A 23,794-nucleotide genomic window follows, 5' to 3' on the forward strand; every position below is an offset into this window, starting at 1 on the left:
AAAGATGAAAGGGTTTACACGCAACGACTATCGTTCAAAAGCCATTGTTTGAGCGAATTTTGAGCGACAATCGTTGCGTGTAAATGGGGCTTCACTCCTCCCATTCAAAGGTTGAAATCTGCTGCAGATGCAGGTCTAAGTCTGCACCACAATCCACTGTGTATGAACGCACTCTATAAAAAAGGACACACAACTTTTGGACAAGCCCACTAGTGCAGAGCCATCGTAACCTTTGTGGAGCGGTTTTTCATAGGAGGCACAACTGAAGTCTGTTTTTTACCATCTGCTTTCCCTTCCCCGATGCGCATGCAACAAATGTATCAAACTGCCGTATGATACAATTCTACAGGATGTCTGAAAAGTGGAGAAACCCGTAAAGAACGGAAACTGGCAGACTGATGCAATTCTGCATTATGTGACAACAGGGACCGGTGTACAAAGTATCTTCCTCTGGAATGGTCATACTTGTATCTACAATGAAGCAATGTGTTTCCAACTCCAAGACACCTGCGGACCCCTCCTGCGGACCCCTCCTGCGGACCCCTCCTCGAACGCACGTGATGTCAAGTATCAGATTCCTTCCAAACGCGCAGATGTATCAGCAAGGGAATACTAAACCTTCAGCGCCGCCCCCGCTCGGCTCCGAGGCACAGCGCATTTCTATTAATTGACGATTTATACTTAACCTCCCCTATAACTCCCCTCCACATTTGGGGTAATACTCTATAAATCTATTAAAGGGCCAGTTTATGGCTCCTGCGCCGCGCGGGTCTCACCATAGCTGCTTTGTGTCTCCAGCAGACCGTTAACTTTCCACCATCCACGGATGCTGGTAGAACGGCCGGAGGGACGTAAAGAAAGCAGGTCTTTGTGAGCGGCTTATACAAGGGGCTCTGTGCAACCTTAAGACTCGGACAGATGGGGGACTGAACAGTTACTGTGTGTTTCCTAGAAGGTGTTATGGCATTCCCTAATATTTATGTCGCACCCGCTCCACTATATAAAATTAGCTCCATTGTCCTCTGGGGCTCCGGGGACAAAGGTACAAAGGGAACCTGTGAGGTGTGTCGGCAATGGCAGAGAACGGCCGGGCATGAATGTAGCGTTGTGAGACGCTGGGCGCACGAAATACGCCATCGGCCTGCTGCAAGTTTGTAGAATGCTTCACAAGTAATTCCAAGAAAGTTGGGCCGCCGAGTAAAATGTAAATAGATGGGGAAAAAAGTTATGCATTCGGAAATCTCAGATAACGATATTTTATTCGCAACAGACAATAGAACAAATATCAGAAGGTGAAAGGAAGGCATTTAACCCCTTAACACCCACCAGTGTTACATCCTGGTGGTTCAGGGTTTGAAGGAAGAGGGATCGGAAGCCTAGCCTGACCATACACGGCGGGTGCTGGCTGTTTGACAGCAACACCCGCCAATCGTTGACTGCGGATTTGAAACATTGAAATGCTGCAGTCAGTTCTGACTGGTTCCCCTGATCCCGAACGTCATTCTCTCATTTCAAAGGGCCCGGCTACCTCGGGCTATCCCATTGAAATGAATGGAGAGGCACTACACGTATGCAACCACAGCTCTGATCATTCCTGGATGCACTAGACCCCTGTTTGCAAAATTTGTGTTGATCCCAGTGGTTGGGCCCCAACCAAATCAGCAAGACATCCCCTCTACAAAAAGGGAAAAAAAAAAAGTCAGATCACCCAACTCTAAGGCCTCATGTCCACGGGGAAAATAAGAATTAAAATCTGCAGCGTTTTTCCCGCACGCGGATCTGCGCCCCATAGGAATGCATTGACCACCCGCGGGTAGATAAATACCGGGGATGGTAATTAAAAAATTTCTGGAGCATGAAAAAAATTGGACATGCTCCATTTTAGTGTGGATCACGCGTGCGGAGCTCATAGAGCACATAGCGCAATTGATCTCCCGCATGAAAAATAAAAGACAATTACAGAGCATCCGCAGCCCAAATCCACGTTACAAATCTGCAGCGGATCCGATTTTCCCCGTGGACATGAGGCCTAAGTGTTAGAACTTGTTGCATTGACCATCAATTCTTTCGGGGAAGGGGGGGGGGGTGGGCGCAGATTCCTGGTGGACTCACAGGTGAGGAAATTACTCCAAAGCGGCAGTCTAACCCCTGTGTCAACACGGTCTGTTTAGGTCCATTTTTATTTGTTACAGCTTTAAAATCTTGGTTGGCAAGACAGCGATAATTTTTGCACGTTTTGAGCTACACGCTCTAAACCTCTTCCCCTACGTCAAAGAGGTCTGGGGTGAAGATGAAGCGCGGTCAGGAGCTAAGCCCGTTGCATACCAGGTGGGTGTCTGATGCTTCTCACACATGCCACAAGCATCCACAATCAGAGCTAGCTCAATCCTGACCGCTGCGTGTAAACGGTCAGCCAAGTCACTATCAGCCCTCTCTCCTGTGATGTGAGCTCAGGGTACCATAACTGCCATGGTAGCCCTGGACCTAGTAAAGACTCACAGACTCAGGTATGTAGTCCTATTTCAGTGAGAGGGGGGCACAGGACACCCATTCTTGTGATTGGTGTGGGTCTCAGCGGTGAGACGCCACCAAATGTATCACCCTATTGATAGGTGATAAGTCCTTTGTGGCACAACCCTTTTTATTCTGAAGCTGGAGTTAACATTTCTATCAACATCAAATCCCTGATCGCTGAAAGAGGCCATCACCACGATCAGCGACGGTCCAGCCTCTGGGATCATCCTCAGCGTTTAGCTTTCTGTACACGGCATCTACACAATTTTCCCCAATACCAAAAAACGAGATGTAGCACCTGTGTGTCAAAAAGCAAAAAAAGGGGTACCACCATGTACATTTCCCTTTAGGGCTCCTTAACACTGCCGATCGCGATATCGCCACAAGAAACTCGTGGCAAAAATCACAACTTTCTTCCCAAGATTGAGCGTCAGTGCCGCCTATTCTCACTAAACATGGCTGCTGCTCGCAGTTTTCTCGTATGTTTTTATCGTGTGATTTTGCCTTGATTTTTTAGCGCAAAAGTCAATAGGACTTTCTAATGTTAAAAAACACATGCGAAAAAAAGAGACTCCATAGGGAAACATGGTAGATAAAAAAAAATTATCACGGCATGTCCCATCTTTCTTTGATGTGCAATTTTTTTTTCTCGCAACATCGTATGAGTGGAAAACAATCAAATGTGCTGGAAACCATTGAAAATCATTAGTTTCATAATTCCACGTTTTAGCTCAAATCACACGATTTTCTCGCCAGCGTGAAGGCGCTTCTAAATGGAGACTGGACAAAAACGGACTTGCCTAGTAAAAGAGCGAATTCTTGTAAGATCCTGTAATATAAGCAGCTATGCCAGTGGTCAGCATGAAGAGATTGGCGCAAGGACATAAACCAGGCGACTAGTCTCATCAGGGCGCAGCGCCATGCGAGCGCGTCCTGTAGGCCGTGGCTGTTACAATGGTCTTACTAGGGGGTATATTATTAGTCTTATGAGTGCAGCCAACATTACAGAAGTGACTCCGGGGGGCGGAGGACGGGGGCAACATCTGCAGCGGCTGGAGGGCCTCTGGCGCTGCATTATTAGTGGGATCAGCGCGCCGTCAGGAGAGGCTGTCGTATTACGTCTGCATCACTGCCAGCAGCCCGCGCGATCTGGAGACGTACAGACAATGCCGCGGATCTCTTTACATGGTTTGTATGGGCCGGAGTAGACGTCAGGTTGTATAGAGAAGCCAGGAACAAACAGAGCGGATAACGGAAGAGGTGCGCAGATTGGGCGAAAAAAGGGAAAAAAAATTCACTTAGACTGCAGTGCGGGCCCATTTAACCCCTTAAACACCCAGCTAATTGTGACCTGCAGGAACAGATCTCTCTCCATAGTCACAGTCAAGGCTTATGTTTTTTCAGATAAAGCGGCCCGCTCGGACGCCATATTGGGCGACACGTCCGGATGGCGTTTGTGTTATCCGTGTTATGAGGAAACGCATTAACAAAAATACAATTTGGCCAAAATTGGCTTTCTTGGTTTTGACTCTTTTCTGGTGTTCCTGAATCCACATAAATGAGGCGGAGGATTTATTGCACGTGTGTTTATGGTTATGGGGATACCAGATCTGTCCGAGCACAATCTATAGATTCATTAAAAAAATACATACAAGGTTCTTAACCCCTTAGTGACCAAGCCTGTTTGCGCCTTAATGACCATGCCAAATTTTCACTTTAACATGGAAACACACCAGAAAGGTTTTGCATATCCAAGCGATTCTGACATTGTTTTTTCGCCACATGTTGTACTTCATCTAGGCGGAAAAAAAAGACCAATAGAATTTGTGTTTATTTATTAAAAGCGCCAAAATTGGGAAAATTTTGAAAAAAAATCGTCATTTTTTCACATTTCCAACTGCAATATCTCAAATATGTGCAAACATAATATAGAAAATTTTTGTTAAGATTTATATTTCCATCCGTTTACTTTATTTTGGGCGCACATTGGAAAAACTTTTTTTTAACCATTTAGGAGACGTACAAATGTAACATTACTTTTCAGCATTTTGAGGAACACTTTGTTTTCCTACACCAAGCCAAGATTGGAAAGGCTCATAGGAGTCAAAATGATAGATACCCCCACAAGTGACCCCATTTTAAAAACTACACCCTTTAAGGTATTCACTGAGGGGTGTCATGAGTATTTTAACCCCACAGTTTTTTTTTTAGGAGTCAATGCAATTTAGAAGAGAAAAACTAAAATTTCATATTTTTGCAAATATGTCATTTTAAAGACAGGACTTTTTTCTATAGTACACATGAAAATTAGGATTTGCACCCCAGAATGGATACCCGTTTGTCCCGTGCGAAACATAGCCATTGTGGCCCTAATCTTACGTCTGGATGCACAATGGGGCCCAAAATGAAAGGAGCAACCGGTGGCTTTTGGAACAGAAATTTTGCTTGAAGGAGATTTAGGCCCTTTTGCACACTTGTAGAGCCGTTGAGTGGCCAAAACGATGGAGAGCGCCCACAAGTGACCCCATTTTGAAAAGTAGACCCCTTAACGAATTTATCTAGGGGTACGATGACTGTTTTGACTTCACAGTTTTTGAATGAATCTAAGCCAAGCGAAAGGAAAAAAATTACGATTTTCATTTTTTGGGTAATTCTGTCATTTCAAAAGCAGTTTTTTTTGTACCGCACATATATGAATGAAGACTTGCACCCCACAATGGATACCCCTGTTTGTCCTGTGCTCAGAAACATACCCATTGTGGCCCTAGTATTACGTCTGTATGCACAATGGGGCCCAAAATGAAAGGAGCAAACGGTGGCTTTCGGAACAGAAATTTTGCTTGAAGGAGATTTAGTCCCCATTGCCCACTTGAAGAGCCATTGAGTGGCCAAAACGATGGAGAACCCCCACAAGTGACCCCATTATGAAAAGTATACCCCCTAACGAATTTATCTAGGGGTACGATGACTGTTTTGACTTCACAGTTTTTGAATGAATCTAAGCCAAGCAGAAGGAAAAAAATTATGATTTTCATTTTTTTGGCAATTGTGTAAATTTAAAAACAGGTTTTTTTTGTACAGTGTACATAGGAATGAAGACGTTCACCCCAAAATGGATACCCCCATTTGTCCCGTGTTCAGAAACATACCCATTGTGGCCCTAATCTACTTAAAGGAAACACAGCTAGGCCTATAATGGAAGGAGCACCCATTGGATTTCAGGGTACAACGGAATAAATTCCAGGCCCCATTGCCCACTTGTAGAGCCATTGAGCGGCCAAAACGATAGAGAACAACCACAAATGACCCCATTTTGAAAACTAGACCCCTTAACAAATTCATCTAGGGGTGTACTGTGTATTTTGACCCCACAGTATTTGAATGAATCTAAGCAAAGCAGAAGGAAAAAATTACGATTTTCATTTTTTTGGCAATTGTGTCAATTTAAAAACAGGTTTTTTTTGTACAGTGTACACAGGAATGAAGAAGTTCACCCCAAAATGGATACCCCCGTTTGTCCCGTGTTCAGAAACATACCCATTGTGGCCCTAATCTACTTACAGGACACATGGCTAGGCCCATAATGGAGGGAATGCCCGCTGGATTTCAGGGCAGAACTGAATAAATTCCAGGCCCCATTGCCCACTTATACGGAAAAAAAATTGACTTCCTAAAAATAATCCCCCCCCCCCCCCCCCGCCATCCCCATTTTTTGGCATTCCCTAAATATTAGATAAAGGTAATAATATAAACTGCGTTTTATGTCCGAAGACAGGGGTAATTACGGAGGCTGGTTGGGTACATAGGGAAAGAAAACCGTGTATCCCCCCTCCTCTCATGCTTTTTGGGGGGTATTTTGTGACCTCAGTGGCGGGTACGGGGTGTAAAAAGTGGTGTTCCGTGAGTCTCCGTAAGCTTGCCGAGGTGCGGCGGTCTCACACAGAAGGCGCTCAACAAGCTGCTCCTGGAACTGCAAGAAGGCAGGCGAGCGTTCCCGGGGCTTCTTGTAAATTACGGATTACAGGTAGCGGTCTGAATAACGCCGGGCTCACGCGGCCGTATGCAGAATCCGCTTGCGGAGGCCCGCAGCAGATCGCAGCTGTGACCCCGGCTGTGACCCTGCGTACGGCTGCGTGATGTACTGCGCATAACAACCTACTCACACAGGCGGTCATGCGCAGTCCTTTTTTTTTTTTTGTTTGCATTTCCCGCGCCGTCGCTTAGCGATGACCCGGGTACCCGCAGCCCGTACACAATGTATTTGCACATGGGCTGCGGGTATATCCGCGGTCATAGAGCACAATGGGCTCTAGGTCGCGGATATCCGCGGTAAAATATAGCATGCCGTGTTCTGTTTCTGCGAGTGGATTCCGTAATTCCGACCCGCTAATTGGGGGAAATTGTGTGATCCAATGCATGCGATTGATCCGTGGATTACCGCTGATCAAGCGCATGCAGAACCCGTAATTCCTCTCCGGTCATGTGTGACCGGCCTAATGTTAGATCGCTACTTTATCACGTGATCGGGGACCGCTCAGCGAGGCCACCGGTCACTGCTCCAAGCACTCAGCAACCGTTGGTCGTTGGGAGCAAGGAGATTTAAAATTTCCTGGGCTTCCTGGCTCCTGCGAATGTGTCCGGCATTTTGCCGGAGGGCGCATACCCAGGAGCTGGCAGGATCCATGGAGGATAATCGCATCTGGATTCAAATGCGGAAGCCTCCGAGAAGATGTTTCATCTCCCCCCACCGATCGCATCGGTGAGGGGAAATGAAACTGCCACTTTTTAAAGAACTTTTACGTGATCGCCATTATGCATTGGATAACGGCGATCACGTGACCAGTAACCGCATACCGCGGCTCCCCGTGACATCTCCAGGCTCTTGGCTACCTTTTGTAGCCAGCAGCAGGGAGATTTTCACTTTTGCGCATGCGTCCGCCATCATGCTGACGGGTGCATGTGCCGAAGCTGGGGTAAGGTCCACGGATCAACATACCACCAGGGAACAAATCCGGGACCTTGGGTACGTAATTTCATCCCCCCTTACGGATACGATCCGTAAGGGGAGATGAAACTTTAACTTTTTAAACTTTTTTTTAACTTAACTTTTTTTTTTTTTTTTTTTTTTACTTTTTAACTTTATATGATCACCGTTATTTGATGGATAACGGTGATCATATGACTGGAAACCGCATACAGCGGTCCCCAGTCATATCTCCCTGCACTCGGCTAACTGTCAGCCGGGTGCAGGGAGATTTTGAATTTGCCGGGCTCGCCGGCCTTCTGCGCATGCGCGGCACATCGCAAAAGCCAGCAGGGGGTCCCGACACCGGCCGGAGGAAGGGGGGGATGTGAGTATTTTCACCTCCCCTCATGGATCGGATCCATGAGGGGAGGTGAAACTTCTTTTTTTACACTTTTTTCACTTTTCCGCGATCCCCGCTGACATCTCCTGCCTCCCGGCTACCTACAGGAGCCGGGAGCCAGGAGATTTTAAGTCTCCCGCGCCGCCGGGCCTTCTGCGCATGCGGCTGACGTAATGCCGCCTGGCGCGCATGCGCAGAAGGACGGCTACGGCGCCCGGAGCATGGGACAGCGGGGAGTCGTGCGGCGGACCTCGGTGAGTAATTTCAGCTGCTCCAATGGATCCGATACATCAAGGCAGCTGAATATGTCCCTTTTTTTGCAGTTTTATTTACTTTTTTGCGATCACAATGCCGGGGGGGGGGGGGGGGGGTCCGAACAGCCCGGGATGACAGCTCCATGCTGTCAGCTACCTGCGGACACCGACAGCATGGAGCTGTCACGTCCACAGCCCACGTGGCTTTATCTCTGCAGGGCACGTTTTTACGTCCTCAGAGAATACAGCCCACTTCGGGAGGACGTAAAAAGGCTATGGCCCGGTCGCTAAGGGGTTAAATATTGCACTTGGCGGCTTTTTGGGGGCATTTTTAAAGCATTTTGAAAAAGTCCCTCTTGGTTGCAGCGCTAACATGCAAATCCACGACAGCATGAGAACGGAGTACAAAATGCCCAAGAAGATACCGCCTGACACGGGGGTCCCGTCCTCCAGATGAGCAGAGAGACTTCCTTGTGGAGAACTTTTAATCATGGCGCAAACCCTTTAAAACAAGCAGTAAACACTGATTATGTGGTGACATTGGGGGGGACGTGAAGCTCTGCCAGGGTGATGTGTACGGGGAATGAAGGTGTCACAGAAGAGTGAATGTAGGACTAATTGCTGATAAAGGCCCTGCTGGTGGTGATAAAGAAACAGTCAGATCACACAGGACATCGCAGTTTGCTTGTATAAAATGGTAGAGTTGGAAGGGTCCTCCAGGGTCATCGGGTCCTCCAGGATCATCAGGTCCTCCAGGATCATCGGGTCCTCCAGGATCATCGGGTCCACCCCCTCTGCTCAGTGCAGGATCACTAAATCATCCCAGATAGATGTCTGTCCAGTCTTTATTTGAACACTTCCATTGAAGGAGAACTCCCCACCTCCCGTGGTAACCTGTTCCACGCATTGATCCCCCTCACTGTCTAATATCTAATCTGTATCTCCTCCCTTTCAGTTCATCCCATTGCTTCTAGTCTTTCCTTGTGCAGATGATAATAGGGCTCATCCCTCTGCACTGTGACAGCCCTTCAGATATTTGTAGACAGCTATTAAAGGGGTTGTCCCGCGAAAGCAAGTGGGGGTATACACTTCTGTATGGCCATATTAATGCACTTTGTAATGTACATCGTGCATTAATTATGAGCCATACAGAAGTTATTCACTTACCTGCTTCGTTGCTAGCGTCCCTGTCTCCATGGTTTCGTCTAATTTTCAGCGTCTAATCGCCGGATTAGACGCGCTTGCGCAGTCCGGTCTTCTTTTCTGAATGGGGCCGCTTGTGCCGGAGAGCGGCTCCTTGTAGCTCCGCCCCGTCACGTGCCGATTCCAGCCAATCAGGAGGCTGGAATCGGCAATGGACTGCACAGAAGCCCTGCGGTCCACCGAGGGAGAAGATCCCGGCGGCCATCTTTACCAGGTAAGTAAGAAGTCACCGGAGCACGGGGATTCAGGTAAGCACTATCCCGTTTTCTTTTTTAACCCCTGCATCGGGTTTGTCTCGCGCCGAACGGGGGGGCTATTGAAAAAAAAAAAAAACGTTTCGGCGCGGGACAACCCCTTTAAGTCTCCTCTCAGCCTTCTCTTCTGCAAGCTAAACATTCCCAGATCCTTTAACCGTTCCTCATAGGAAATGATCTGCAGACCGCTCACCATCTTGGTAACTCTTCCCTGAACTTGCTAAACATGGACAAAATTTGGAAAAGTAGGATATCGGTATAGCAACTTAACGCAGGATAGTGTAAACCACCTCTGTCCCCATAGCCATGTATGGATGTAAGAGCTGGACTGTGAGGGAAACTGATATCAGGATTGATGCATTGGAGCCGCTGGTGAAATCTGCTGCGTATGTCCTGGACAGAGAGGAACAAACAGAGAAGTCTTGAATCGCATAAGACCCGATAGATCACTGGAGGGCAAGATGACCGGGCTCAGACCCACACGGAGGACGCAAGATGAGCGGGCTCAGACCCACACGGAGGACGCAAGATGAGCGGGCTCAGACCCACACGAAGGACGCAAGATGAGCGGGCTGAGACCCACACGGAGGACGCAAGATGAGCGGGCTCAGACCCACACGGAGGACGCAAGATGAGCGGGCTCAGACCCACACGGAGGACGCAAGATGAGCGGGCTCAGACCCACACGGAGGACGCACGATGAGCGGGCTCAGACCCACACGGAGGACGCACGATGAGCGGGCTCAGACCCACACGGAGGACGCAAGATGAGCGGGCTCAGACCCACACGGAGGACGCAAGATGAGCGGGCTCAGACCCACACGGAGGACGCAAGATGAGCGGGCTCAGACCCACACGGAGGACGCAAGATGAGCGGGCTCAGACCCACACGGAGGACGCAAGATGAGCGGGCTCAGACCCACACGGAGGACGCAAGATGAGCGGGCTCAGACCCACACGGAGGACGCAAGATGAGCGGGCTCAGACCCACACGGAGGACGCAAGATGAGCGGGCTCAGACCCACACGGAGGACGCAAGATGAGCGGGCTCAGACCCACACGGAGGACGCAAGATGAGCGGGCTCAGACCCACACGGAGGACGCAAGATGAGCGGGCTCAGACCCACACGGAGGACGCAAGATGAGCGGGCTCAGACCCACACGGAGGACGCAAGATGAGCGGGCTCAGACCCACACGGAGGACGCAAGATGAGCGGGCTCAGACCCACACGGAGGACGCAAGATGAGCGGGCTCAGACCCACACGGAGGACGCAAGATGAGCGGGCTCAGACCCACACGGAGGACGCAAGATGAGCGGGCTCAGACCCACACGGAGGACGCAAGATGAGCGGGCTCAGACCCACACGGAGGACGCAAGATGAGCGGGCTCAGACCCACACGGAGGACGCAAGATGAGCGGGCTCAGACCCACACGGAGGACGCAAGATGAGCGGGCTCAGACCCACACGGAGGACGCAAGATGAGCGGGCTCAGACCCACACGGAGGACGCAAGATGAGCGGGCTCAGACCCACACGGAGGACGCAAGATGAGCGGGCTCAGACCCACACGGAGGACGCAAGATGAGCGGGCTCAGACCCACACGGAGGACGCAAGATGAGCGGGCTCAGACCCACACGGAGGACGCAAGATGAGCGGGCTCAGACCCACACGGAGGACGCAAGATGAGCGGGCTCAGACCCACACGGAGGACGCAAGATGAGCGGGCTCAGACCCACACGGAGGACGCAAGATGAGCGGGCTCAGACCCACACGGAGGACGCAAGATGAGCGGGCTCAGACCCACACGGAGGACGCAAGATGAGCGGGCTCAGACCCACACGGAGGACGCAAGATGAGCGGGCTCAGACCCACACGGAGGACGCAAGATGAGCGGGCTCAGACCCACACGGAGGACGCAAGATGAGCGGGCTCAGACCCACACGGAGGACGCAAGATGAGCGGGCTCAGACCCACACGGAGGACGCAAGATGAGCGGGCTCAGACCCACACGGAGGACGCAAGATGAGCGGGCTCAGACCCACACGGAGGACGCAAGATGAGCGGGCTCAGACCCACACGGAGGACGCAAGATGAGCGGGCTCAGACCCACACGGAGGACGCAAGATGAGCGGGCTCAGACCCACACGGAGGACGCAAGATGAGCGGGCTCAGACCCACACGGAGGACGCAAGATGAGCGGGCTCAGACCCACACGGAGGACGCAAGATGAGCGGGCTCAGACCCACACGGAGGACGCAAGATGAGCGGGCTCAGACCCACACGGAGGACGCAAGATGAGCGGGCTCAGACCCACACGGAGGACGCAAGATGAGCGGGCTCAGACCCACACGGAGGACGCAAGATGAGCGGGCTCAGACCCACACGGAGGACGCAAGATGAGCGGGCTCAGACCCACACGGAGGACGCAAGATGAGCGGGCTCAGACCCACACGGAGGACGCAAGATGAGCGGGCTCAGACCCACACGGAGGACGCAAGATGAGCGGGCTCAGACCCACACGGAGGACGCAAGATGAGCGGGCTCAGACCCACACGGAGGACAAGATGAGCGGGCTCAGACCCACACGGAGGACAAGATGACCGGCCTCAGACTCACGGGAGGACAAGATGACCGGCCTCAGACTCACGGGAGGACAAGATGACCGGCCTCAGACTCACGGGAGGACAAGATGACCGGCCTCAGACTCACGGGAGGACAAGATGACCGGCCTCAGACTCACGGGAGGACAAGATGACCGGCCTCAGACTCACGGGAGGACAAGATGACCGGCCTCAGACTCACGGGAGGACAAGATGACCGGCCTCAGACTCACGGGAGGACAAGATGACCGGCCTCAGACTCACGGGAGGACAAGATGACCGGCCTCAGACTCACGGGAGGACAAGATGACCGGCCTCAGACTCACGGGAGGACAAGATGACCGGCCTCAGACCCATGTAATGCGAGCAGAGCCACTAGAAAAATCTATAATGCTTGGACAGATCAGTGGTAATGGAAGACCCGGCCACCAAAAGGCACGATGGCTGATACAAGCATGAATACCACACAACTGAAAGAAGCAAAACCAAAAAACATGGAGGGAGCTCGGCTTTAGGGTCGCCGCGGGTCGTGAACAAACAACCACCACCATTAGGAAGGCGATTTAAGAGTTAGGGACAAGGTGCTGCTTGGACACTATATAACTGTATACCATGTGACAGTGTAAATACGGGGCGTCTCAGAAGGTGTGGAAATGCAGGGTGAAACCGGTTTGGCAGACAGGGATACAACTTTGCATACAAGCTGCAGGGAAAACCTGTTAGGCCATTTCTCCATGACGGCCATTTTGAACGCCGCCATTTTGAATTCAACTGTAATCTTTCCAATGGGAAAGTAGGTGTGTAAAATATAAAAACAAAAAAAAAAAAAAGGCTTCAAAACAGCATCCCCATCCGCCAGTCTGTATGGCAGTTGTCTCACCTTCAAGACCCTCTGTAATACATCTAAAAAAATATACACGATACAGATATATAATCAAGCAGTAAAACAGACATTCGCAGTATATAAGGCCACCTCTATCAGTGTAGCATCACCTGTCGCCCATCACATGACACACTGTAACGACCCCACTAACGAGCCGTCCCGCTCACCATCCACAACGGCACGGACTCCGCTCAGCGACATTACAACATTTTGGACCGCGGCCAAGAAAGTTTAACGCCGCCGACATTGAAAAGTATTTCTTGGATACTTTAGAACTTGGCTGAATATTTAAAGAGCGCCGCGCTTATCCCAGCCATCATCTCGTTAGTCACCAAACTGAAACTCTACCCCATTGCAAACCGGTTTATTAGCACCAATAATTGCATTTTTCTTGGGCTTTGATCACAAAAAAAAAACGGGAACAAAAGGGGCTGCGGCTTAAGAAGTGGAGATTGTATTATATTAGCAGATAATAATGAGGTTAAAAGGACAAACGAAGAGAGAAACGACGACCTACAGGAAAACCAGCGCAAACGCACAGCTGGGACCCGGACAAGGTAAGGCGGGCGCCGCGTCTAGGACACGATTGGATAAGATCATCACGTACCGGTGGCCTGGACTCCATCAGCGGGTTCTGCCGTCACACCACCTAAAAAAGACAAAAACAGTAAATACGGTTAGGATGCGCTAACAGCAAATACAGAATTTTTCAAGACATTTGGCTCATTTTAAACCAGTCACCTGAAGCTACAGGAGATGGTCGGCGGCTCGAGACGTTGGCACGGCTGCCGCGGTTCGGACTCACACACGCGTATGTGAATGGTCATTGGCTGAATTTGACCCCATGTTTCCGTGGAAGTCTTCCAGGGTCTTTGGTTGGCCCCCACACTACAGCAAGTCAATGAGGTCTGGTTGGCGTTACTGTGCAGCGGCTCGAACATACCACATTGCCAGCGGTATACCCCCCGGCTACACGGGACTGCGCCCCCCAACAAGCCATCATATCAGAGTCTACATAAAGGTAAGTTCACATGGTGGATTTCTGCCATGGGCTGGACGCAAGATATCTCCCAAGTGCCCCGTTAGGCTGGGTTCACACGGGACGCAAGTCCTGCGGAAAGTCCGCAGCGGGACCACCCGGAAATTGCGCGATATTTCCACAGCTGAAGTCCTGCAGGTTTTGAAAGCGGCTTGTTCCGCTGCAGCCATCTTTCCCCATAGGGAGGAGAGGCGGCAGCAGAAACTGCAACAAGATTGACATACCGCAGCTTTAAATTCTGCGCAGCAGGTCAGTTTCAGCGCGGCTTGGCCACAATGGATTGTCCGCGGCACGTAGACGAGATTTTTGCAAATCGCATCCACTTTGTTGCTTAATCTCAGGCTTATGATTGCCGGCGGATTTTCAGTGCAGACTGCCCCCGTGTGAACCCAGCCTTACCGTCTGTGAATCCACGCAGCAGCCGGCGCCGCACCAATGTTTGCTGCACACAGATTTGAAATCTACAAGCGACGCGTGCCATCTGGACACAAAAGGGTTAAAAAAACGCCATGTACATCCGTAGCACACGCGGGGGTGGAGCTGCAGCAGAACCCCATTGCTCATGGTTCACATCTGTAGTAGGGATCGCCGCTTTGGAACAGGAGAACAGAATTAAACATTTTTGTTCTTTTTTTCTTAAATCGATGAGGAGAGGAAAAAAAAAAGGGAACAACCACAAGGCTTCCGGTTCGCTTTGGTTTTGTTTCCATTTAACGGGACAGAGCGCTGTAGACCGTCCTTTCCGGGGCAGACTACGGGCTCATTCACACGGCCGTATGCATACAACGCTGCCGGGAATGTGACGTCACGGACAAGCGCAGCGTAATTTTTTGCTTCAAACTCCCGAAACGCTGCCCCTTCACAAAGCCTGCGTACTGACGGTTTGATAAACAGTCCTTGAATGGGCGGCGTACGAAACAGTCCATACGCAGGCGTTGCGAAGGGGCAGCTTTCCGAAGAAAGAGCACACTGCGGTTTATTTCTCTTGCGTAACGATGCGCATCGTCCGCACGCCGCTGTGAATGGTTAAATATTCCATAGACTTTCACTTGTCTCCGAAAACCCCTTTAATCCCCCCTGTGGGGGCGCTGCAGCTAACCTGAGCCCTTCAAGACTCCCCAACAGCTTTCAGCTCCCTGCTGGAGTCCCAAGAGGGGGATCTCTTTGCAATCAGCTTTTTAGGAGCCCCTTATAACAAGAAGGAAAACCTCCTTAACCCAACCAGCGGCTCGCCGGCGCGTCGGCCTGACGCACGAGCCGAACGAACCAGTTGGTCCGTCCGTTAATAAATCTCCCGTAGTGCGGACTTCCTGCAGAATCCCACAGAAGCAGCGGAGTGTTGACCCGCAGTCCGCCCGCTGGGAGCGAGGACTCCGGAACATTCCACACAACAGTAACTATTACAATGTAGCCACGTTCCAGAGCAGCTGCAGCCAGTTCCCATCCCTCCGCCGGGGAGAGCGCTGCAAGCAAGTGACCTACATTTTACCGGCCACGCTTCCATAATGCAATAACATGCAGACACTTCGCAGCCGAGCAGAAACACAAAGCGGCAGCACGACGCCAACACGAAACCGTAGATGCGACTGAGCGGCGTGTAATACATGGCACAGCGTCGGGGCGAAGGGGACGTCACACATGCCGAACACTTCATGGGCTCCTGGGACGTAATAAACGCAGTGTGACCCTCCAGACGTTCTCCGGCTTTATCATGGACTCTGCACCGCAATTCAGGAGCATCTTCAATATCGGTTTGCTGTCAGTGAACAGACAGGCGCTCGTGTACATCCAGAGACGGAACACCAGTAGTTCCACAGCGGACGGGATTATTAGACTGCGGAGTATGAGGGATCCTCCGACTGTCCCAGAACCGGAGGGGATCTGTTACTGGTACTTGTTCTTCCCCGCCGTTCATTCGAACTGCCAGTTTCGGGTCTTATTTTCGACAATTCAAGACGGCCGACACAATCTTAAAGCTATATTACCCCCATAGCACGTTGTTAGCATTAGTCTACCAGTGAACTAGACCTGCTGTCTGGTTAGCCAGTAGCACTCAGCTGATCAGCACTGGCCAATCAGAGGGCAGTGCACAGCGGGCATTAGCTAGATAGAAAGTTGCAGTGGCTGTCCTAGATTGGCGCAAACCAGAATCGTAACCCACCGACTCAACGGATGGCAGATAACCTCCATCCCCTCTGGTCCCACAATAGAATTTTGCCCTGAAACCAACTAGAAGGTTGCTTTATGGGGTCATGCCAAGATAAAGTTATCCTATATCTACAAGGCAGGGGATGACTTTCTGATTGGTGGAGGTCTGGCCCCCCACAGATGCTGAAAACAGGGGTCCCAAAGGTTCCCACATTAAAGAGATATTTCAGTCTTTAACTGGACAGGCCATCAGTAGTTGATGGATGGGGTCCACCATTCGGTATCCTCAGCCATCAGCTGATTAACTGGCCCGCTACCAGTGCAGCAGGCCGGACAGTCATCGGTGGTCAGAGGAGGAAGAAGTCGGAGCACCGGCCTCATTCCCATTGACATCAATGTAAGCTCCACGCTGTTCTTACAGTGCCTTTCCATTTATGTGGGGTATTTTAAGAACCCCCCGTTCTCAAGATCAGTGTAGGACCCAGCAGTCAGACCCCGACTGATCAGAACATGATCTCCTCTCCAGCGGATAGGGGTAACTTTCTATGGCACAAACCCCTTTAAATCACTGTTGGTCAACCAGTGACTCTACAGCCGTTGGAGACTACGGTGCGTTACGCATGATGCAAAAACAGAGAAGGGGACTGGCGGATTTATTAAGAGGAGCTGAACAGCCGACCCCCATGATGTGACAGGGGAGGTCCAAGTAAATATGGACCTCTAGTTGATGACCACCCTTGTGGTTGCCCAGGAACAGCCTAGTGGATCCACCAATCAAGAACCCAACACGTACATGGCAAGAGGTTACGGACATACGATGGAGCACATGAGGGTAGCCGAACCTCCGGCGTTAACGCGCCATCTGCGTCAGGGGGTTTGGACAAGTCGCGGATAACCTGTATGAGAAGTGTTAACAGGCTGAAGAAACTCGCCGGCGGGATGAAGAGTTCAGATGTGAACTTTGAGGAAACAAAGGGACCTTGTGTGCAGCAGATCTCACAGCTGGTTCCTAATTGAATTTTGCCTTAAATTAATTTGTGAGACAGTGCGGCGTTGAGCCGGCGCTCCAGACTCCGCTTAGACCGGCACACATTCCTGACTTCTTTATCTGTATCCCATTATACAATCAAAGCCTCTAATCACCTCTGTCTGCTCTTCTGTCATCCTCCGGAGGAGTCGGAGAACTACAAGTCCCTCAACACACCGAGATGTGAGAAGTAGTCAAACGAGGCAAGTAAAACAAGCCCAAGTCTTGCCCAATACTATAAAAAGAAGAACTCTGGAGGGGAAGGGGGAGGGGCTAGACTTATGCTCCACCCCCTCAGGCTCTGCGCCAGGTTTAACTGCCCTCATTGGCGGTCTTTGAGTTGCTGTGTCATGCTCCGCCCCATCAGAGGATGCATTAAGCATCACATTTAGTGCAAAGTATTTCTATAAAAAGGTATTGAAATAATCATAAAGTTAGGAAAAACTTGCCTGTGGAGCAATTGGGTGGGGGGGTTAATACGATAAAAATGCTATTCCTCACCTGCTCATTTCCCCATTGCCCCGGCACCGCAGCTCCAGTAGTTGCCACTAGTCCGTTTCCTTGGCAGAAGCCATGAGGTGCACCTATACCCATGTGACCGCCGTAGGCCGAGTGGTTCATGAGGCCACTGATTCATTTCAGCGGTCACATGTAAATATGGACACATCACCCTCCACTAACCGACCTCCTCCTGACATCTCCATCTCAGTGTGTAGTGCCACCATATCTCCCAGCACGCCCGCTGCCTTGGGGTCATATTCGACTCCGATCTCTTTTACCCCCCTGCATCCAATCTCTCGCCCGAACATGTCAGCTGCACCTCAAGAACATCGCAAGAATCCGCTACTCGGACGCCTCTGCTCTGTGCCAGTCACTGCACTGCCTGCCCATTCAATTTAAACTCATTACCTTTATCCACAAAGCCCTCCACAGTGCAGCGCCCCCCTATATTGCCTCCCCCATCTCAATCCATCACCCAGCCCGGGCTCTCGGCTCTGCTAACGAAACCAGATTGAGCGCCCCTCTAACTCGAACTTCTCATTCCCGTCTCCAAGACTTCTCCAGAGCAGCACCAGCCCTCTGGAACGCACTACCAAAGGCTACCCGAGCAATCCAGGACTCGCAGAACTTCAGGCATGCTCTAAAAACGCACCTCTTCAGGGAGGCATACCGCATTCCCTAAACAAACCCCTCTGTAGCCCCCTGATAACATGCTCCCTGACCTACTGACTGCAATCCCTGCTAGCCATCATAAACCGCTCCTGCAGTCATACTGTTTCTTCCGTCACACGGCTAAATGTCTGACCATTGTCTATGTGTATATCACCCCTCACTCTCCACCTCGCCATACTGTGCACATCTCCAGCCCCTTTACCTTCTGTACCCCCCCATTACTTGTAGTATGTAAGCTCGTTGGAGCAGGACCCTCACCCCTATTGTTTCCATCAGCTGATTACTATGTAACCGTGGTTCTGTAATGTTTGTACTTTTGTCTTTCTATATTCCCCCTGTCTATGTAAGCGCTGCGGAATATGTTGGCGCTATACAAATAAAGATTATCACATTTGCTGTTCACTGGGTCAGTGGGCTGGTGCACTCAACTGATTTCTGCAGGAAGCAGACAGCGCTGTTCCCACTGCAGTGGTAAGTGATGGTATTACAGGCAAAGTACCCATTGAAGTCAACAAGCAAAATGCCAAATGTGGCCACTGCAGTGAGAACGGAGCGAGAGCTGATAAGTGGGGGGCTCAGCTGGTGGACCCCTCTGAGCCTATTCTAAGGACAGACTATTAATAAGTTTTAGGAAATGTTCACTCAGCAAAATCCACGTCAGACTTTTCTATGTGGATTCCACCTCTAAAAAAAGCACCAGAAATCCACAGGAAAGCTGCGGATCCGGACGCAGATTTATGCCTGTTCAACGGGCAAATCTGTATGTAGAATTTTTAAGTAGATTCAGCACGAAATGCCCATCAAGAAGCGATCTCAAATCCCCATCTAGATTCCCCCCCCCCCCCCCAAGATTCTGTATTTCATATCTCCTTACAATCACATCACATATAAGTGGAAGGCATGTTTCTATTTTTACAGCGATACAAAGTGCCTTTCTTGCAAAATGTACCGCAATCGTGTGTAAAAGCACTGGTTTATGAGTGCCATACTGAACAAGTCTTTACAGGATGACCCTTCCCCCGGACGGGCCCTCAGTAGTTGATGGATGGGCTCCGCCGCTCTGTATCCTCAGCCCAGGATTTTACTGAACCAATTTTGCACTCGCAGATATGAATGCACCGGCCGAAATAAGGATAATTTTTGGGCTTTCACATATTTACACTATAAAAAACCAAAAACAAAACAAATGATTAAGGTCTCCGGTCCACGGGCATTGCGATATCGGCCATGGGAGTCACCGCCCAGGAGCAGGAACCGGCAGGCGGATCTCCGCTGGTCAGCCTATCTGCAAATTGCCGGCCGCGAGCGGAGAATCGCTGTGATGGACAGGGGGGACGCCACTTTCCAAAGCTGGAAAGCTTCAGACAATGTGACTAGCCGGCGGCAAATCCCACCCATGGACAGGGAGCCTTACTCATTACTTCTGTCAGCCCAAGGCCACCACTAGGGGGAGCTCCTATGGGCAAGCCCCGCTCGTACCGAATCCTGCTACTTTATATTTATGGCCTGACCTCTGTTATGTATATTGTACAGAAGCCGAGGAGACAAAGCAAAGTATCACATGTAAATTCCCTTTAACAAGCCCCCATTACGCATCCACCGAATGATCCCTTTATTAGAGCCCCTTATGGAAAGTATTTAGTATAACCAGAACAAGTACTGCAGCTCTCCCTCACACTTCACAAAGATGTCGGAAGAACACAAGGTACGCCGCCAAAAGGAACGTACGCACGGCGGAGCGCCTCCCGGGGGACAATCATATCTGAGAAACAAAGCTCTAATTTAAAAGAAAAATCTACTCCGACACCAAAACCACGACGAGCCGCAAATAGACGGCTGTCTAAACAACTATTATAGGTGTAATATAGAGAGAGACATTATACACATATAGAAGGCGGCCCGCCCGTTAGAATGCCAGGATTGGTCATGTAAAAAAAAAAAAATCCAACAAAGGTGAAGACCCTCAGATTGTTCCCACCTTCAGGCCGCCTGCAGACGGCCGGGTCGGATCCCACTGAGAATTCTCGCAGCGGGACCCGACCCAAGCCCCTGCAGGGACCAGCGCGGCACTCACCTGCTCCCGCAGCTCCGCATCTTTGATGTGCCAGCCAGCCGGCGCATGAACAGAGCGGAGCCGGTGCACAGAAATAGAGCATGCCGCCGTTTTCTGTGCGTGATTTCGCACGGACAAATCGCGGCCGTCTGCCTAGGATTGCGTTTTCTAACACAATCCTATAGCAGCTTCCATGGGCGGAACTTCTGTGGTAAATCCCGCCGCGGGATTCCCGCCCGTGTGCAGGGGGCCTTAGTGTGACCCGTTATCGGTACAATTCCATTGAAAGACAAGTTGAAATCTTTTAAAGTGGACAAAGTTAAAAAATAAATAAATAACATGATGTGGTTGCATAAATCTACACTGCGAGCCCCACACAGAAATAGCGCATGCCGCGGTTTGTTTGCCGTCTGCATAGGATTGCGTTTGTTAACGCAATCCTATGGCAGCTTCCAGCGGCGGAAATCCTGCCGCGGAATTTCCGCCCGTCTGCAGGCGGCCTTAAACGAATGTTTTGTTGATGTGTGTTGGCCATCATGAACGGGTTAAAACAGCACGGAGAGGTTTACTGCACATTCAGCAGCAGGCTACAGCCGATCTCTACCACAACTCCCAGCAATCACTTGTACCATCCACAGCATCTCCAGTGCGTCTCGCAGCCCAGGGAGCTTCTGTATCCCTGCCAGCTGCTTCATCAGATTTGGTGGTCCCAGCACTAGTCTGTATCCCAGGCGTGCCTTCCTCCTGCCCGGCTGCACGCACTGGCTGGGGCTCCTTTCCGGGCTGCTAACAATCCTGCAGCCATCAGGTGCCGTACGCTGCATCAGCGGGGTAGGGACAGATAAATCACTTCCCATTCTGCTCTACTCCTACTCCACTCTGACCCAAACACACCGTGCAGGTTCTTATTTAACCTCCCCTTCTAGTAGCTTCCAGCATCATCTGACTTAAGCCCAATGTCCACTTGCATCCACGGATTTCCCTACTGAATCCTGCAGCGGAATCCAGCTGTGCCCGTGGGCATTGGGAGAGGAAAAAAGGTTTTCTTACCTCTCCGGCTCAAGCGCGGATATCCTCTATGCCGGCCGGATCTTCTTTCGTCAGCATGGCGGATGCGTCCAGACACATGCGCAGTGTATTTATTAATTTTTTTAATGTGCTGCTTTCGCTGTATATGACAGCTTCCACTGACTTCAATGGAAGCCGTCCCGTGGGCTCCACAGACAAAATGGGGCATGCTGCGATCTCTTCCCGCGCATGCCATACGCCGGAGGTGGGGGGGGGGGGGGGATTTAAAAATAAATTGAAAAGTAACTAAACACACATCCGCATGCTTTAAATTGCCCTGTGGATGCTAATGCATCCCTATGGGCTTCTAAAGCCTAAACCGCTCTTCTGCCACTCGCAGCTAAAACAAAACAGAGGAGTTACAGCCATACAATCAAATACAGTACAATATAGAGGGGATATAAAAAGTCTACACCCCCCTGGTGGAATGCCACGTCAAAATATCCAATAAAGATGAATCATTTCAGATGCGACTCATTATCTGTACAAACTAATCTTAAAGTGCTAAAACCTAAAATAATGTGGCTGCAGATGTGTGAACGACCTAAAACTAATAGCTGGAAAGCCGTCATAAAATCAGATGGTACAATCTTTTGGGGTAGGCGTCTGTCAGCACGGCACATCCTGGCTTGGCACTCTTCGGGTCAACCCACTGATCTTCAATGAGAATCAGGTCTGGACCGTTCCAAATCCTTGGCTGCGCCAGAAAATCATCATTCTATTGTTGGTCGGGAGGTCAACTTTGGATCGTTATTGTGCTGAAAGGTAAAATTCTTCTTTAGCTTTTTAGCTGAGGGTTTTGTGCCTGTATCTAGACTTAAGGGGGTTTTGTCATTCAGAGAAATACATAAAAATCAATACTCACCTATTCCTCCCCAGGCAGACTCCTTACCGCATCTTCTCCCTGATGATCTTTTCCAGTCCCCCAGGTCACCACACCGCAAGCCAGACAGATCCTCCTCTTGTCATGAAGGCTACGTCACTGGTGAGATAACGTTTATAGCCCAGGAAGGAATGCTGATCTATTTCTGAGACCGCGCATGCACGCTGTCTTGCTGAGAGTTTATACTATTGCAGCAGGACCCTGCACATATGCAGTCTCTGCAATAGCTCGGCACTCCCTGCTACGCTAGGAGCTCTACATCACTAGGGACTTAGCGTACACTGGCCGGCAGGAAGAAGACTGAAGAGAATGGACGCTTCGTCACAGGAAGCAAAAGAAATCGTCTGGCTGAAAGTGAGGTGACCCGGGGAGATGGGAGAAGATGTGGTAAGGAGACTGAAGAATAAAGAGAGTATAGCATTATTATTTTTTTAATGACTGAACTTCTTTAAGACTCTTGTAGGTCTCTGGCAGCTCCTCCTGTTCCTCCGGTCCTGATGCTGGAGGGCATCTTGTAGGGTTCTGACAGCTCCTCCTGTTCCTCCGGTCCTGATGCTGGGTGGCATCTTGTAGGGTTCTGGCAGCTCCTCCTGTCCCTCCGGTCCGGCTCTTGTGGAACGACCCATGTCCTGCTATCAGCGCCTTGCTCTTGTGCTGGCAGACATGGGTAACGTTCTTGCTCCGGCACGTATGGATATGCCATCCTGGAGGAGCAGGACTACCGGTACCGCCTGATTGACTGCAGGTAGCCCTCATGTGCCAGTAAAGGACACCAGCAAAACCCAGAACTAGAGAAGAATCAGTCAGGAAGGAGGAGGAGAGGGGAATGGTCTCCCTTTTTGGGGCGTCTCGCTGTCACCTCTCTGCTGCTCCTGTTGTCACTTTCATTCATACTAAAGCAGGTGAGAAGGATTAGTAAATCACTTGTATTTTCTAACAGATTGATGTCCCTGAAGTGGAAGGGACTTGGGGATGCCTAAAGTTCCTGAGCAGTGCAATAAAAGGGTTCTGTCATCAGATCTGTGCTGCCCAAACCAGGGACAGCATGAACCCAGGACGGATATGCCTATTGCCATGTAGGCTTTATTCTGAAATGCTACTATGTTTCAGGAGAGAAAAAAAAAAGGACTATGATGTTTTTGGGGAGCGCAACTGAGTCATGGAGGCGGGCCTCACCGGCTGGTCTCTGCCCATAGCATACAGAGTTACAGCTCACCCCCTATACACAATTTCTCTGCAGAAGATTTGTACCTGTGTGCCAGAGAAACAAACCATTCTAACCCCTATGTAGACATGGATTAGAGCCAGGGGTGTCCAACCCGCGGC

At 50.4% G+C, this 23,794-nt stretch overlaps 1 protein-coding gene across 1 annotated transcript in view; it reads right to left on the bottom strand.

Annotated features, from left to right (window-relative positions):
* TIAM1 (TIAM Rac1 associated GEF 1) overlaps positions 1–23,794 on the bottom strand; it is a 285,262-nt gene that overhangs the window by 217,775 nt on the left and 43,693 nt on the right. Inside the window, exon 2 of the mRNA XM_066599058.1 lies at positions 13,685–13,726. The gene's annotated coding sequence lies outside the window, so the exon portion shown is untranslated. The remainder of the gene's footprint in view (positions 1–13,684; positions 13,727–23,794) is intronic.

This window comes from Eleutherodactylus coqui, chromosome 4 (assembly GCF_035609145.1).
Source record: "Eleutherodactylus coqui strain aEleCoq1 chromosome 4, aEleCoq1.hap1, whole genome shotgun sequence".
Classification (NCBI taxonomy): Eukaryota; Metazoa; Chordata; class Amphibia; order Anura; family Eleutherodactylidae; genus Eleutherodactylus; species Eleutherodactylus coqui.